The sequence below is a fragment of the Physeter macrocephalus genome, chromosome 8 (assembly GCF_002837175.3).
Source record: "Physeter macrocephalus isolate SW-GA chromosome 8, ASM283717v5, whole genome shotgun sequence".
Classification (NCBI taxonomy): Eukaryota; Metazoa; Chordata; class Mammalia; order Artiodactyla; family Physeteridae; genus Physeter; species Physeter macrocephalus.
Window position 1 is genome coordinate 30,456,266 of NC_041221.1, and position 7,022 is coordinate 30,463,287.

The 7,022-nt window shown below is 47.0% G+C and overlaps 1 pseudogene; it reads left to right on the plus strand.

The window, feature by feature from the left end:
- Nucleotides 1-2,610: 2,610 nt before the first annotated feature.
- Nucleotides 2,611-7,022, plus strand: part of LOC102992436 (cell division cycle protein 20 homolog) — an 11,971-nt pseudogene continuing 7,559 nt past the window's right edge.

Sequence of the window (7,022 nt, forward strand, 5' to 3'; positions counted from 1 at the left end):
TTTTACTGTTTATAAGCATTTTCACAAATATTTTGAAGGATTATTTAAAATTAAAACCAGTACTTGTTCCCACCTTGATGTTAAAAAGAAAAAAAGAGAGAGAGAGAAACAAGAAAATCACTTCTTCCCCGCACTTAGTCTATATTTTGGGCAAACCTTTCATCTTTTCAGTTGAATTAGGAACAACAACTAGATGCATGAAGGATTATAGGAGTGAGAACTATAAAGAATTTCAAACATCTTAAAAGCTTCAGCAATTCAAATTATCCATAGTTCCAGTGTATCTTATTTGGAGTCAATACGTTAATAGTACAATCTGGTAATTTTTGCTTATTAATTTTAGGAAAAAACCCCTTCATTTTAATGACATCTCTATCAAGAAACAGTAATAATCTGTGCTAAATAACCATATATTCAAAGATATGCTAATACTAATTTTATTGAAAACAGCTATTTATGCTGATTGACTTACATGTGAGAGAGCCTTTAGCCCCTCTGGGAAGTTTGTATTTTGGCTAAAAAAAATCTTTCCAGGGCTGTAAACTGACAGCCCTGGTTGACAAACTGGTTGTAGATTTTTTTTTTTTAATTAAAAAATAAGAAAAATGCAAGCAAGCCAGCATTTCCCTGAAACTTAGATCTGCCAGTGGAAGTGACTGTGGTCCCACTGTTCTTGTGTTTACTTTCCCTCCTTGTGGTCAAGGTACCATGCTGTTGTACAGTAGTTTTTTTTACTGTGCATTGTATTTCAGTTCTAGATGCCCAAGCTCCATTGAGTAGGTTGGGTGAGTTTAAGAGCAACTCTGAAGCAGAGGTATCCACCCGGTTTAGTAGCTACTGTGAGTATATCATACATGAGAGTTAATACACTGTGAAGATACGTCCAATCCTTTCCAGTCACTTACATATGCTTTTTCCCCGAACAGAGTCTGCATTATGATGACTCTATTCATAAATCAAACAGTCCATTTAAAAGAGAGTAAATGGAGGAAAACTTGCTTCAAGCTTTGTTTGCCAGTGATTTCACTTATGCTAGTTCCCAAATCCTATGAATAAACTGGGTTATTTTCAAGGAAACTGCTTCACCAATCAGTATATGTAAAGCATCTTGTGCAGAAGTGAGGTCTCTCCCGAAAGAAATTTTCAGGAATTTATTTCTATTTAGGAACAAAAGCTTAAGTTATGAGATACTCTAACATCGTGTGTGTGTGTGTGTGTGTGTGTGTGTGTGTGTGTGTGTTTTGCCATAAAAAACAGCATTGTAGCGAATGTTCAAATACACAATGGCACTGCAGGCAGACTTTCGCTAGAATTTTCTGTGACAATGGGGTAGAGTCTAAGTGCAGCATAAGCAACACTGACCCAGCTCCAGGGAAACGGCTGCATATCATTGAGGAGAAAAGTGGCCTTTGCTTTCAGAAAGTTAATCTAGCCTGGAAATCTATACTGCAAGGGTCCCAGCACTTCATGTTTTTCATTCATTGTTCCTGTGTATCTTGGTAATGCTGAATTACTAACATGCTCTTTTAGTTTTATTCCTAAACTCAGTCTCCAGAGTCTAAAGGGATCTTTTATCATTTCTACTTGCAAATCCATTCAAATCTGTGTGTTAAGATGAGTCAATCACAGTTCTTGCCCCAAAGTCTAACAGTACTGATAACTACATGATGTGATGTCATTATGGGTAAAGGCCATTAGATCTGTAAGCATTTTGAGGTGAGGAGGGAATTCACTTTATTCCACAACTTTCAACATTTTTATATTTCGGTGTAAGATGTTTATTTTCTTCTACGTACATGTAAGTTAAAGCCCGTGTAAGGAGGCAGAGCCCAGCGGTGGGAGCGGGGAGGAGAGGGTGAAGGCACAGAGGCCGGAAGAAGGGGAGCAGTGGGCCCCTCCTCTGGGAAATTGTGCTTTACTGTCCAGGAATTCTGGGAATTTTCTCAAGCTTCTGGGCTGAGAAAGTAGCTTGGCCTTTGTGTGGCCGGTCAGTTTTGCAGATGAGATTCCAGCCTAGTGACTCCCTACTTGTAAAAGGGGCTCTGAATGTTTCCTTTCTAGTTTTCGTCTCCGTATTCCCTCTGTCATAAAGGTATCATCTGGGGCTTCCCTGGTGGCGCAGTGGTGACGAATCCGCCTGCCAATGCAGGGGACACGGGTTCTAGCTCTGCTCCGGGAGGATCCCACATGCCTCGGAGCAACTAAGCCCGTGTACCACAACGACTGAGCCCGTGTGCTACAACTACTGAAGCCCGCGCGCCTAGAGCCCGTGCTCCACAACAAGAGAAGCCATGACAATGAGAAGCCCATGCACCGCAATTTAGAGTAGCCCCCGCTCGCCGCAACTAGAGAAAGCCCGCGTGCAGCAACGAAGACCCAACACAGCCAAAAAAAAAAGTATCATCTGGAAGCCTTTATAAACAAACCTTTCAGTGTTTTTGAAGTCTGTAAAATACAAGCAAATCAGAGCCGTGTAATATCCTTCAAACTATTACAATCCTTTTCTTTTCTAGATGCAAACATTTAATGCTGATCCTAAGGTCTGGGATCGGAGGCTGCTTTGACCTGGCGGTGAGAGGCGGCTGGGCCGAGCGAACCGGGGACGCTCCCATGGCCCAGTTCGCGTTCGAGGGCTGCACTCGCTGCTGCAGCCGGCTACACCCATGCCCAGCGCAGCCCCTGCGCGCTGGCAGCGCGAAGCGAAGGAAGCCTCGGGCCGGGCCCCTCGCCTATGCAGGCAGCCAAGCGATCCCACAGCGCCGGGAGGACCCCGGGGCCGAACTCCCGGCAAATCCAGCAAACCTGGCGGCGATCGCTCTATCCCCCGTCGCAGTGCTTCCCAGATGGAGGTCGCTAGCTTCCTCCCGAGCAAGGAGAACCAGCCCGAAGACAGACCGACGCCCACCAAGAAGGAACATCGGAAAGCATGGGCTTGGAACCTGAACGGTTTTCATGTGGAGGAAGCCAAGATCCTTTGGCTCAGTGGAAAACCACAAAATGCCCCAGAGGGTTACCAGAACAGACTGAAAGTACTCTGTAGCCAGAAGGCCACGCCCAACTCCAGCCGGGAGACCAGCGGTTACATTCCTTCCCTGCCAGACAGGATCCTGGACGCGCTGAAATCCGGAATCACTGCTACCTGAACCTTGTGGATTGGAGCTCTGGGAATATACTGGCTGTGGCTTTGGACAACAGTGTGTACTTGTGGGGTGCCAGCTCTGGCGACATCCTGCAGCTGCTGCTAATGGAACAGCCCGGGGACTCCACAGCTTCTGGGGCCTCGATCAAGGGGGGCAGCTACCTGGCTGTGGGTACCAGCAGTGCTGAGGTACAGCTGTGGGACGTGCAACAGCAGAAACGGCTTCGAAACATGACCGTCCTGCCCGAGCGGGCTCCCTCGGTTGCAATAGCTATATCCTGTGGAGTGGCTCACGCTCTGGCCACACCCCACCCCATGATGTTTGGGTAGCAGAGCATCATGTGGCCACACTGAGTGGCCACAGCCTGGAAGTGTGTGGTCTGCCCTGGGCCCCCCACGGACGACATTTAGCCAGTGGCGGCAACGATAGCTTGGTCGACGTGTGGCCTAGTGCTCCTGGAGAGGGTGGCTGGGTCCTCTGCAGACACTCACCCAGCATCAAGAGGCTGTCAAGGCTGTAGCTTGGTGTCCCTGGCAGCCCAAGGTCCTGGCTACTGGGGGGGGGCGGGCACAAGTGATCGACGCGTTCGTAACTGGAACGTCTGCTCCGGGGCCTGAGCGCTGTGGTTGCCCGTTTCCAGGTGTGCTCCAGCTTCTGGTCTCCCCACTACAAGGAGCTCATCTCAGGCCGTGGCTTTGCCCAGAGCCAGCTGGTTATTTGAAAGTACCCAACCATGGCCAAGGTGGCTGAGCTGAAAGGTCACACAGCCCAGGTCCCTAGTCTGACCGTGAGCCCAGATGGGGCTACAGTGGCATCAGCAAAAGCAGGTGAGACCCTGCGGCTGTGGCGCTGCTTTGAGTTGGACCCTGCCTCCCAGCGGGAGTGGGAGAAGGCCAGCACAGCCCAAACCAGCCTTATCCACCAAGCATCTGTTAAGGACCAACTCATCTCAGTTTTTTGTGCTGTTTTTTTTTTTTTAACTTTTCTAATAAAGTCACGTCTCCCTCTTAAAAAAAAAAAATGATCCTAATATGCGACCTTCCCTTGAATGTTCAGTATCCTAAAAATTAATTTGCCATTTGTCTCATAAATGATTTTCAAAAATTGTATACATTATGGTATGCTTGAATACATTACCAAATTTATCTGTATTTCTTTCCTGTCATTCGCTGTTTAGAAGAAACAACATACTCACAAAACAGTTCATGGACTATAAAAAGCCAAAATTCTTGTGACATTAAATACTGAAGCTTTGTATTAATTACTCCAATATATATCTTTATATGATTATAGTTTACAATATCCCTGAGCATATGAACTATGACTGACTTACTTATCCCCAATTCTAACCATATTTCCAGACCTAGGCAGGCACTTAGCATGTGTTCAATAAGTGTTTGTTTAGAGAATTAATGTAAGTCTGAAAGAAATGGCATTGAAGTGCACATGTTTGTTATAGACTGAAAGTTTATGTTCCCCCCCCCCAAATTCATATGTTGAAATCTTAATTTAAAAAGTGGGGGGCTTCCCTGGTGGCGCAGTGGTTGAGAGTCCGCCTGCCGATGCAGGGGACGCGGGTTCGTGCCCCAGTCCGGGAGGATCCCACATGCCGCGGAGCGGCTGGGCCCGTGAGCCATGGCCTCTGCGCCTGCGCGTCCGGAGCCTGTGCTCCGCAACGGGAGAGGCCACAACAGCGAGAGGCCCGCGTACCGCAAAAAAAAAAAAAAAAAAGTGGGGCTTTTGGGAGGTGATTACGTCATGATGCTGGAGCCCTCGTGAATGGGATTAGCACCCTTATAAAAGAGACCCAGAGTACAAGAATGTACATTCTTGTGCTTTTGAAAAGGATACATAATTTAAATAGCAGAGATAAACTCATTGCCAGAAGAATTAAGTGAATTTGGAAGATTATCCTTCCCTAATGGAATCTGAGATGAGACCTCAGCTCTGGCAGAAACTATGATTGCAGCCTTTTTTTGTTTTTTGCGGTACGCGGGCCTCTCGCTGTTGTGGCCTCTCCCGTTGCGGAGCACAGGCTCCAGACGCGCAGGCTCAGCGTCCATGGCTCACGGCCTAGCCGCTCCACGGCATGTGGGATCTTCCCGGACCCGGGCACGAACCCGCGTCCCCTGCATCGGCAAGCGGACTCTCAACCACTGCGCCACCAGGGAAGCCCAGATTGCAGCCTTTTGAGACCGTAAGCAGAGGACCCAGGGAAGCCATGCCAGACTCCTCCCACAGAAGCTGGGATTGGAACCAAGATGGTGGAGTAGAAGGACGTGGTCTCACTCCCTCTTGCGAGAACACCAGAATCACTACTAGCTGCTGGACAATCATTGACAGGAAGACACTAGAACTCACCAAAAAAGATACCCCACATCCAAAGAAAAAGGAGAAGCCACAATGAGATGGTAGGAGGGGGCGTAATCACAGTAAAATCAAATCCCATAACTGCTGGGGGGGAAACAGAGACTCCACTCTTGGAGGGCACACACAAAGTAGTGCACGCATCGGGACCCAGGGGAAGGAGCAGTGACCCCAGGGGAGACTGAACCAGACCTGCCCGCTAGTGTTGGGGGGTCTCCTGCAGAGGCGGGGTGTGGCTGTGGCTCACCGTGGGGACGAGGACACTGGCAGCAGAAGTTCTGGGAAGTACTCCTTGACATGAGCCCTCCCAGAGTCCGCCATTAGCCCCACCAAAGAGCCCAGGTAGGCTCCAGTGTTGGGTCACAGCAGGCCAAACAACCAACAGGGAGGGAACCCAGCCCCACCCATCAGCAGTCAAGTGGATTAAACTTTTACTGAGCTCTGCCCACCAGAGCAACAGTCAGCTATACCCACCACCAGTCCCTCCCATCAGAACACTTGCATAAGCCTCTTAGATATCCTTATCCACCAGAGGGCAGACAGCAGAAGCAAGAAGAACTACAATCTTAAAGCCTGTGGAACAAAAAACACATTCACAGAAAAACAGACAAGATGAAAAGGCAGAGGGCTATGTACCAGATGAAGGAACAATATAAAACCCCAGAAAAACAACTAAATGAAGTGGAGATAGGCAACCTTCCAGAAAAAGAATTCAGAATAATGATAGTGAAGATGATCCAGGACCTCGGAAAAAGAATGGAGGCAAATATCAAGAAGATGCAAGAAATGTTTAACAAAGACCTAGAAGAAATGAAGAACAAATAAACAGAGATGAACAATTCAATAACTGAAATGAAAACTACACTAGAAGGAATCAATAGCAGAATAACTGAGGCAGAAGAACGGATAAGTGACCTGGAAGACAGAATGGTGGAATTCACTGCCATGGAACAGAATAAAGAAAAAAGAATGAAAAGAAATGAAGATGGCCTAAGAGACCTCTGGGACAACATTAAACACAACAACATTCGCATTATAGGGGTCCCAGAAGGAGAAGAGAGAGAAAGGACCGGAGAAAATATTTGAAGAGATTATAGCCGAAAACTTCTGGAACATGGGAAAGGAAATAGCCACCTAAGTCCAGGAAGCGCAGAGAGTCCCAGGCAGGATAAACCCAAGGAGAAACATGCTGAGACACATAGTAATCAAATTGGCAAAAATTAAAGACAAAGAAAAATTATTAAAAGCAGCAAGGGAAAAACGACAACATACAAGGGAACTCCCAGAAGGTTAACAGCTGATTCCCCAGCAGACACTCTACAAGCCAGAAGGGAGTGGCATGATATACTTAAAGTGATGAAAGGGAAAGAACCTACAACCAAGATTACTCTACCCAGCAAGGATATCATTCAGATTCGATGGAGAAATCAAAAGCTTTACAGACCAGCAAAAGCTAAGAGAATTCAGCACCACCAAACCAGCTCTACAACAAATGCTAAAGGAACTTCTCTAAGT